The sequence below is a fragment of the Crocuta crocuta genome, unplaced genomic scaffold (genome assembly GCF_008692635.1).
Source record: "Crocuta crocuta isolate KB4526 unplaced genomic scaffold, BGI_CrCroc_1.0 scaffold57, whole genome shotgun sequence".
Lineage (NCBI taxonomy): Eukaryota > Metazoa > Chordata > Mammalia > Carnivora > Hyaenidae > Crocuta > Crocuta crocuta.
In genome coordinates, this window is record NW_027532163.1 from 2,812,427 (window position 1) to 2,823,538 (window position 11,112).

An 11,112-nucleotide genomic window follows, 5' to 3' on the forward strand; every position below is an offset into this window, starting at 1 on the left:
AATAGAGCCTATTGAAAATATAATACTAGATTCCATGTGAGAATGGAATCAGACACAGGTTAATTTTTTTTGGCAATAGTAGGTGTTCAGTACCACACGGCACTGGATTTGTTGACCATACTCCAAGGAAACTTATATATATATTAATACTTCCCACTGAACCGAACAAAATAAAATTAGATCAGCTTTAGTGATCAAGAATAATCCTCAGAGGGGCGCCTGGGTGGCTTAGTCGGTTAAGAGTCCGACTTTCGCTTAGGTCATGATCTCGCGGTTCGTGGGTTCGAGCCCCGCGTCGGGCTCTGCGCTGTCAGCTCAGAGCCTGGAGCCTATTTCGGAGTCTGTGTCTCCCTCTCTCTCTGACCCTCCCCTGCTCACACTGTCTCTCTCTCTCCTAGAAAGAAATAAAAATATATTAAAAAAAAAAGAATAATCCTCAGAGATTATTTATGACCACAAAGATGGCTGTTAGAAGTGGTGTCCACAACCAGAAGTGGGCAGAGAGATTTCTGCCTTGTCATTTCAATGCTGTGTTGAATGTTGTTGAACGAGCCTGTCCAGGGTTATTCTGATCCTCTAGGACTGTGCACCTGTATTTACTATTTATGGTATTTTTGAACCCTGTAATGGTAAATGTTAACTCATAAAAAAACAGATAGAGATGGGCATTATTTTTGTTTAATGTGAGTGAAAATGAAATTTGTCTCTGGAAGGATGAAAATGAAAATATTATAACCCAAAAGTTATGGTTTATTTTATGTATAATTGAGCAATCTCATCCAAACATCCTTTTAATGACTTTATATACCTAGTCTTTTCAATTTTCCTTGAACTGGCTTTACCATTTTACTGGGTCCTTCATTAGTTTAATAAATCTTTGACATAAACCCACTTTAAAAACTAGTTATATAATCATTGACCACCTTCCTAGATGATTGGGTAAGATATATACAAAAGCTAGAAAGAGTTATGTTTTTTCTTCTCTTAAGATAATAAATATTTGAGCCTGTTTCACAATTTTTAAAAGTGCCATGGTAAGAGAGATATTAAAGATATAGTAAAGAGGAGAGAATGGATCAGATCCCAAGAAAAACCAGAAAGCACAAAATTCACAAACAGGAAGGCTAGATAATTCTTGGCTAGAAAAGTAACCAACTTTTCCTCCGATGGTGTAGAAAGGAGGAAAGGATAGTTGTACACATAGATAATTATGTAGGTTCAGGGATAAGAAATTGAAGATGTTCATACCAAATGAGTCATCTGTTACCGGGCCCGAGGGCTTGTGGGCGTGGTGAGTGATCTGAAGGTGTCGTAAGGACTTGAGTGGCCACTGGTAGAAGTTGGCAAGGGGGCCTGTAAGTGTGTCATCTCAACCTTTCAAAAGACTTTAGGGTGAGATGCAGGAACAGGCTGGCAAATGTGACTTCACGGAAGAATATGAATGTGATGGGGCACCTGGGGGGCTCAGTCCATTAACCATCTGACTCTCGGTTTCAGCTCAAGACATTATCTCAGGGTTCGTGAGCTCGAACTCTGTGTCAGGCTCTGTGCTGACAGCTCAGAGCCTGAAGCCTGCTTTGGATTGTGTCTCTCTCTCTAATCCTCCCCCACTCATGCTCTCTCACTCATTCTCTCTCTCTCAAAAACTAAATAAACACTAAAAACTAAATAAAAAAAGAATATAAATGTAATAATAGGCTCTCACATGCTGGTAAACTGTAAGCTTTTTATTCATAGGGACAGCACTTGACCTTCCCCAGATATTCTTCGCACTTGGGGGTTGAAGATCGCAAGGAAGGGGAAAGGTCAGAGATACCTGACAGGCACCCAGGCTGTGGTGCACCCTCTACACACCTCATCTCATCTAATACTCACAACATAATGAAGGAGTCATTCTCACCGTGACTTCATAGATGAGCGAACAGACTCTGAGAGGATCAGTTATTTGCCCAGTATCAGGGACAGGAAGTGTCAGGGCTCATGCTCGGAGCTACCAAGGCTCCAAAGTCCGTTTTCATAATTACAACAGCATCTAGTCTCGCAAAGAATAAGGAACCAAGGACACAGGATTCAGGAGGTGGAAAGAAGTGAGAAGAGGCGTTTAATTTCCCAAGAGGTACATTCAGGCATCTCGTTTTTTCCAAAGCGGCGAGAAAAGCAACCGGTACCCCAACCGAGTTGCCCTTTTCCAGGCAGCAGAACGGCACATACCAATGTCCATATGAAGAAATCAGGATAAAAAATTAGACTCCATAAAACCGGCAAACACCAGAACCACGAAAAGAACCCAGGACCTTTGTATCTGTTGTTCCCGATTACTCCGCCTTGGATGCTCCTTCCAGGGTGTTGGCACGACTCGGTCCCTCGCTTCCTGCTGTCACCCGAGTGCCCGCTGCCTAACGGTGGTCTTCCCGAGCCCCACCTGACAACGAGCCCACCAGTCCCACCCGCACGGTGGCACAACCCTACTTTCCTTCACCTCACGAGCTACACGGGGCATACGGTGCCCCCCGCTCGAGCGTAAACTCCTCCGTGGCGGGGGTTTTGTCTCTTTTGCTTACCACTGTGTTGCCAGCATCTAGAATGGTTTCTCGCACATGGTAGAAACTCGAAACCTTGATTTATCTCAAGGTCAGGCAAGTGCCCAGTGGCCCTCTCTGCCTGCACACATACTTTTTTTTTTTAATAGTTTATTGTCAGGTTGGTTTCCATATAACACCCAGTGCTCATCCCCACAAGTGCCCTCCCCCGTGCCCATCTCCCCCCTCTCTCCCCCCCACCCCCCATCTGTCCTCAGTTTGTTCTCAGCATTCTGCACACACACTTCTGCCCTGGAGAGCGGACTTCCCAAGTAGAGTTAGACCTAAGAATTCACCTTGTCCCCATGACAGAGGTTTCTAGCTACTTAGCATCCATTGCAGCCTCCTTTCCTACCAGGAGAACCCTAGTTGTGTTTGAGGCAGCAGCGTACATACGTACATACACATGTGCGGACATACATGCGGACATGCTAAATCACCCTGTGTCCCAGCCTCTGCAGCTGCGGACAGCCATGTGGCACAGCCCTGGTGGAGGAGCTGAAAAGAGGCAGGTGCTGGGTGAGGCTTCTTGAAAAGCTCTTCACAAGGGAGTAGTGTCAGCGGGCACCACCCTGTTGCCTTTGACCTTTGGCATGCGAGCGTGATGCCGGAAGTAGCACGGTTATCTTGGGCCACGAGGCAACTCAGGATGAGTAAGTGAAGAGCCGAGGAGCTCAGTCTCCAATGGCATCACAGGGCCACTGTCCTACCCTCAGTCTTAGCAGGAGAAGGAAACCCCAGATTCTTCGCGCCACTCACTGCTTAGTTGTGTCTTCTGTGACTTGCAACCGCATGCAATCCTCTTAAAACTTCTGAGCTCATAACTGTGCTTCCTCTTTTCTCTCCTTCGAATCTAGGCCTTGCAATCCGCGCGTGGGAAAGTTAGATGCGCCAGGCACGCGTCCGGCCAACTCTGTGGAAGGCTGGGGCTTCGCAGTCCCGTCAGTCACGGCAGGGCAGATAATACAGAGAGTAAGGGAGCTAAAGGCCAGGTGTGTTTCCTGTGCAGGCCTAGAAAACGTTCACTTCTCCCAACTCTAGTCAGGAAAAGAAACAAAACAATACACAACAAAAATTAAAAACAAAAAACAAAACACAAAAAAACCCCGGATATTGGAATATTTCCCAAATACAGAAATATAGCAAGTGCTCCCTGATACAATCAGCATCATCCCAGAGAGACTTTGAAAAAAGTTGTAGATCCTGAGTCTCTAGCCTGATATTAAACAAAGCAGAAACTTTCAAGACAGGGCCTTTAAATATCAAGTTTGAGAAAGCCCCCTGGTTCTACTGACTTCCAGCCCTGCTGAGAACCACTGCTATGGTGGGTTCACATCACGAGATCCATTATATTTTAATTGTGTCCTCGCAAATTGTATGTTGAAGGTCTAACTCCTAAGGCCACTGTATTTGGAGACGGAACCTACAGGGAGGTAATTAAGCATAAGCTAGATCATAAGGGGGGGGGTGTCCTAATTTAATAGGACTGGCACGTTTTCTGCGCGTGTGGGTGTGCACGGCACGTGCGCCATGTGAAGGCACAGCAAGAAAGCAGCTATGAGCAAACCCAAAAGAGGATTCTTCACAGAGCCCGATCTTTTTAGCACCTTGATCTTCAGCTGCGAGTCCCCAAAACTGAGAAAATATGCTTCTGCTGTTTTAGCCCCTCGCCCTCCAGTCTATGGTGTTTTGTTACAGCCGCTGAAGCTGGCTAATAAAAAGCCTTTAACTGAAGGTGCTGACCACCCGCTCACTTTGTTTCCCACTGCTCCCCAGGTTCTCTCAAGGGTCCTCATTAGTCCCCTGAAGTGCCCTCTCACTCTTGCCTTATACTTGTCTCCCTCCATTTGGAAACCAAATTGCTAAATATTTACGGAGTATCTAATTTATTGACAGGTGCTCAGAGGGAATTCGAGGCTATATAAACCAACATGTTTACCCTTCAAACTATCTGGTAGCAATAGAGATAAAATAAATATGAGAATGGGTTTTCCCATGCTTTAACCCTTTCATTTCCCTCCCACTGATTCAGAACTGAGTCTAAAATCTTACCTACGGCCTGTAAGGCCCTGCACAATCTTGCCCCTTTCTCTCGCTCCCTGGCTGCAATCCAGCCATACGGACCTTCTTTCTGCTTCTGGAAGGCACCTGATTCTTTCTCTCCTGGTGTCCTTCTACCCACGCTGTTACCACTGCCTGGGCCACTTAGAACCCGTTCTCCTCCTGTCTGTTTCCTACGGAATCTACAGGGTTAAGTGCAAATGTCTCTTCCTCAGCAAGGTCCTTCCTGACCCTTCAAGTTAAGCTAAACCTCCATTATATAATTACACAGCTCTGGGAACTTTTTCTTCATGGCACTAATAACACACATGGTAATGCAATTATTTATGGATTTGTTCGACAAGGTAAGAAAGGGCTATGTTTACCTTAGCTATTGCTGTATGTCCAGCACCCAGCACATCACAGATGCTCACTCTACCGTTATCGAAAGAGTGAAACCTAACAATACAAGAAATCTCATTACTTACCAGATAGGTAGTACAGCCATTAAATGCTGGGTCCAGGAGAGGGGCTGAGCTCCAGACAGAACAGGCTAACTGTACAAACCACACACCTAAACAGAGCCTGGAAGGCAAGGAATCTGTTTCTCCTATGAGGCTTATTCGGACCTCCCTCCTCATTCAGGACCCAGCTGTAAAAATATGTTTTGTGAAGAAAGCATACTCGTCATTCCATGTCATTTTGATCTCTTCCTTCCTTGGATTCTCCATGTAAGAGAATGGAAATACACCACGGGCAATGCTGATTTGTGTTGGGAAATAGTCTGGAACTGTTTCCTAATCCTGAAACTTATGAATACCCTCAGCAGTCTGGACATTGAAGGCAGCAATAATGTCTGGCACTTACTCATTCATTGGGCATGTTATGTATTTAGTTCCTAAAGGACCAGTCCCTGGGAGTTCAAAGCTAAGTAAGGCAGAGTCCCTGCACTTGGACAGTTCGGTTTCCTGGGCAAACAAGTTAACCGGCCGTTGCGATATGACGTGGCAAGCACTACAGTAAACAAAATTCTGGACATTCATAGAAGTGCTGGATCATCCACATTGAGGACAGGAATGGAAGACTTCCTGGAGGTACCTGAGCTAAAGGTTCTGAGTTAGTGGCCCCAGGAGAGGACATTCAGGTAAAAGCAGCGAGCGTACATACAGTCAGGGAGGTGGGTGGGCAGCCGCCTGGCTCTTTCAGGAAACTGCATGAAGTTCCGTGTAACTGGTAAAGTTCTGCCCATAATCACCAGCCTTGGGGCTGGTGGCAAAAGCAGGGCCCAGAACATCAAGGTCGTTCACTGGTCTCTGTAAAGTTTATATTTTATCCTACAGGCAATGGAAAAGCATAAAAAGATTTTAATCAGAGAAAACCCATCGAGTGGCCGAGCTCACCGACAAGAAGATAAAAGCTGGTTCAGTTAGCTTGCTGAAGTTAATAAAATTAGGAATGAAGAAGGCAAGGCCCCAGGGCAGTACACAGGGGCATTAGCAGAACTATTCAGGGATTAAACGAACAAGATTTAGTGATTTGACAATAAATGCATCCCTTCCCTCCCTACGTCCCCTCCTTTCCCGAGGTCCTATGCCCAGTCCTATTTCCAGGTTCATCTTCTGACCTTTAAAGGTCAAGGGTAACCTCTGGCTGCACCCAGGCTTCATTCTATCCTCCGCAATCCAATCCCCCTTTCTTGTAATTTCTTATTCTCTTTTTGGCTACCGATGTACACCATGAGTGTTAACAGAAAGCTTTTTCAAGGAGAATCAAACTTGAATAGCTGATATTTCAAAAACAAAACAAAAAAGCCACATTCTTACTCTAGAAACCATTTCCAGTTTGTAAGTGGTGATGTCCTTTAATCTCCCTAGAATGTGATGCAACCGCATCTCAGGGACCAGAGGTTTAAAAAGTATTTCAGCAGTCTGGGGCGCCTGGGTGGCTTAGTCGGTTAAGCGTCCGACTTTCGCTTAGGTCGTGATCTCGCGGTTCGTGGGTTCAAGCCCCGCGTCGGGCCCTGTGCTGACTGCCAGCTCAGAGCCTGGAGCCTGTTTCAGTCTGTGACTCCCTCTCTCTCTGACCCTCCCCTGCTCACGCTGTCTCTCTCTCCTAGAAATAAATAAAAAACATTAAAAAAAAAAAGTATTTCAGCAGTTAACATTGAACCTGGGCCATTAGCTCACGTGGCAACTTTAGAACTACGATGCTTCAATTAAAGAGGCTGTACTTTAGAAACAAACACAAGATATTCTTAATGGAAATGCAACATTAGGGTGGCTGGTATGTTACACAACGATTTGCAGCCAAAATGTGAAAACTTTAGCACAGCAAAGGAAGCCATCAGCAAAACAGAAAGGCAACATACTAAAGATGGGAGAAGATATTTGCCTGTCATATAATTCCATAAGGGGTTGATATCCAAATATATACAGAACTCACACATGATATCAATTAAATAAACAACCCAATTAAAAAATGGGCTGAATAGACACTTTCTCCACAGAAGACACACAGATGGCTAAGAGATAGACAAAAAGACGCTCTACTAAATCATCAGAGAAATGCAAATTAGAACTGCAACAAGCTATCACTTCTCACCTGTCAGCTTAACTACTATCAAAAGGACAAGTGTTGGCGAGAATGTGAAGAAAGGAGAACCCTTAACAACACTGTTGGTGGGAATATCAATTGGTACAGCTACTAAGGAAAACAGTATGAAAATCCCACCCCATCCCCCAAATTAAAAATAGAACATTCAATCCAGCAATTCCACTACTAGGTATTTATCCAAAGAAAACAAAACACTAATTCAAAGAGATACCTGCACCACTATGGTCATTGCAGCACTATTTACAAGAGCCAATAATATATGGAAGCAACCTAAGTGTCCATGAAAAGATGAATAAAGATGTGGCATGTACATATGATGAAATATTATTGAGCTATATAAAAAAAGAATGAAATCTTGCATTTTGCAACAACATAGATGGACCTAGAGGGTATTATTGCTAAGAGAAATAAGTCAGAGAAAGACAAATTACAATTTCACTTATATGAGAATCAAAAAAGCTAAACAAATGAACAAACAGACTCACAGGCACAGGAAACAAACTGTCAGTCACCAGAGTAAAAAAGGTTTAAGGGATGGATAATACAGGTGAAGGGGATAAGAGGTATAAACCTTGTTATAAAGTAAGTCATGGGGATGTAATGTACAGCATAGAGAATATAGTCAATAATATTGTAATGACTGTATGAGGACAGACCACATTCATTCTGGGGATCATTTTGTAATGTATAAAAATATGGAATCACTATCACATACATCTGAAACTAATAGGATATTACATGCCAATTATACTGCAATTAAAAAAAAAAAAGAAACTTGGAGCATCGGAGGGGCTCAGTCTGTTAAGCATCCGATTCTTGATTTCAGCTCAGGCTATGATCTCAAGGTTTGAAGGATTGAGCCCCTCTGTCAGCACAAAGCCCGCTTGTAATTCTCTCTCTCCCTCCCTCCCTCTGCCCCTCCCCTGTTCATGCTCTCTAATAAAAAACATTTTTTAAAAAACCACTAAAATGTGACATTCTGAAACAAGAGACAAAGAACCATTTTGACCCAGTTAAGACTTCCTAGGGTCCTGCTTTCATAGGGAACTAGAATCTGCCAGGGCAAACCAGGGAGAGTGTGAGAAGCCGAATCAGAAAATGCTTGTTGCTCTGAGGTGTGGAGATCTGGAATGGCTAGAAACCCGACCACAGCACTGTCTCAAGAGGACAAGGCACACTGCCTGCCTCACGGTGAGCGCACGCACCGCTCGCCATTACTTTTGGAGGCTGATGAAGACATCACAGCACAATCCAGTAAAAAGTGGGCCATCAGGACAAGGGAGACTCCAGCAGACAAAATTCTGTAATGCACGTGAGGATCCTGGGCATGGTCTCACTCCTTTCACACTGGTAAGAAAGCAAGATCTGGACTGAGGCCTCCCTGCAATGTCCTATGTGGGCCTCCAGCAAACACAGTCGTAGATAATGAGGGCCACTGTGGAGACCCGCAGGTAACCTCAGGAAAGGTCGATCATGGGACTGAGATAAAATCCTGAAGGCTGGCCTGAAGCCAATGGATTCAAGATAGGATCAGGCCTACCTGGGTAAATCTAAAGGAGACTGTCTTTCAACAAAGACTACCTTGTGCTAGGGTTGGGATGTGCGGAAGGAAACAGTCTTTTATCGGTACTATCAGGGCATACAAGGGATTGCTCAAACCCTGTGCTTCTCTGATAAACAACTTAGCCCCACAATGAGCACCCTCCCAGAGGTTACAAAGTGGCTGGCTGGAACTCAGTAACTGCAAGCTCATTTGCTGGAACTAGACTACTAGTTAGTGCAAGCCCTAAAACTAAGTTGCCCTTGGACCTGAATGTTTCCGCCATAGCAAATCTCTCTACGTCCTCGGCCAATTAGCACCATTACATTGTTCCTTGATTTAAGAAATACTTTTGAAGTATACAGCCCCTCTCCGTTAGCTCCCACCTTCCCAACATTTGGTTTACATTTCTGTCACTGCCCTTATTACAAGGATTTCTGTTTGGTCTGTCTCCCCTACTAGATACTGAGGAGGTCCTTTAGGGGAGGTACTGGTCACATTAGTCTCTATACCTACAGAGCTGAGGACTGTGATGTTTGGTGGACTATTAAATATCTGTTGAATGAATTAAGTGGATTCTATATTGTCTCTTACCTGTAATTTCTTTGGGAAAAACTATTCAAGACCTAAAGACAGGAAATCAGTAAGACTAAAACTTACCTGTAGGTTTTCTTTTGCTTACATTAAAAAATAAACATGGAAAATGCAAGTATGGTTTTTAAAAATCACTGTTTTAGTTGGTAAATGGAGGATACAAGAATAGCTACATTTGCAAGACTGTAGAAGAATTAGAAAAACACTAGGGCCCCAGGAACTTAATGGGCAAAGGACATGAACAGACACTTCACTGAAATGAAAGATACGTAACATGAAAAACTTTCCAACCATACTAGACATTATATACCAATTAAATTAGCAAAGTTTTAACCAAATGATAATTCAGAAGTGACAGTGTGAAGGAAAAGGGCATTCACACACTCAGGTACTCAGGGGCTACACACATGGCTATACAGATACGAAACCTCAAACACAGTTACGCTCAAGGCATATATGTAAGACAATGAGTGTGTAGATACATATACATAATGACACATAAATTGTCTTTAAGTTTTTCTATTCACTTCTAAAAATATATATTCTAAGGAATTAAAATGTTAAAATGTTGATTAGAATTTATGTGGTACGTATGACTTAGAAGTTATTATTACCACTTACTAGCTATGTGACCTTCAGCAAACTATTAGCTTTCTGGGCTCAGGTTCCTCATCAGTGGAATGAGTTATTAAAAACAAAAGCAAAACACAAAAAAAATACCTACCTTACAAGGTGGGTGTAAAGATTATATGAGAATATATATTAAGAGATCCAAACAATGGCATATCATAGTCATTAAAATGATGTTCATGAGATTTTAATGATGTTGGGGAAATGCTTATATTAAGAGAGAAGCATGATATAAAATTAAATATATATGATTTGTTTTCAATTATGTAGAATATATATCAATATGTAGAAAACGATCCGGCAAAATGAACCAAAATCTGAAAAGCAATTATATTGGGCAGTAGAATTTGACCCACCTGCTGTTCGTTTATCCTCGTTCATACTTTTCTCTCATGAATCGATTTTTTACCATAAGGAATTACTTTTAAAATCAGAAAAACACCATAGTTTTATAAGGTTAATAAGGTAACAAATGGGTAATTAAAAAAACACAGAAATGCCCAACTCTTCACATGTAAATGATGCAGCACAGAAATTACTATGGCTTTCTAAAACTCAATACCTCTCTGTTGAGTCTGCAAACACAGAGCGCTGTACTAACGCCAAGTTAATACACGCAACTCAGAGCAGTAAAAATCTTTGGCCGAATTTGTTTATAAATAAGCACATGGAAGTTAGCACAAACCAAAAGTCGGCCCACATTGCACTTAGGCTGGCCTCTCCCACCCCAGCCCCCACCACCAGCATCCGGTGGCTTTGACCCAGATTCCCTGCTAACCTTCAACAGGCTGCAGGCCTGGTGGGAGCCCCTACAGCCACCCCCTCCCACCCCACAACCTGCCCCAGCAGCTTTTACCCTTCAAGCTGCAAAGTTTTCTCACCCTTTTTGCAATTTTCAAAGGAAAGAACTAACTGCCTGGTTGTTAAGAAGGAGAAAGATAATGGTATTCCCTTCACTCTGAAGAGACGTTTCAGAAGGCTTTTCAATTCTTTGTGCACACGGCTCCCGGCCGCATAAGCTTCAGTGCCATTGCTCTGCAACTCCTGACCCGTCAGGTTATCTTCCCTTCTGTGCCCTACAACACTACGTCTGCTTCAGTCAGTCTTTGCCCTTGC

The 11,112-nt window shown here is 43.3% G+C and overlaps 1 long non-coding RNA gene across 1 annotated transcript; it reads right to left on the reverse strand.

The window, feature by feature from the left end:
• Positions 1-2,782: 2,782 nt before the first annotated feature.
• Positions 2,783-10,711, reverse strand: LOC144241913 (uncharacterized). Its single transcript, XR_013338236.1, has 3 exons — positions 10,353-10,711; positions 5,108-5,953; positions 2,783-3,616 (listed from the first exon to the last, which is right to left on the reverse strand). It is a non-coding gene; the product is annotated as an uncharacterized LOC144241913 (long non-coding RNA).
• Between the last annotated feature and the right edge of the window lie 401 nt (positions 10,712-11,112).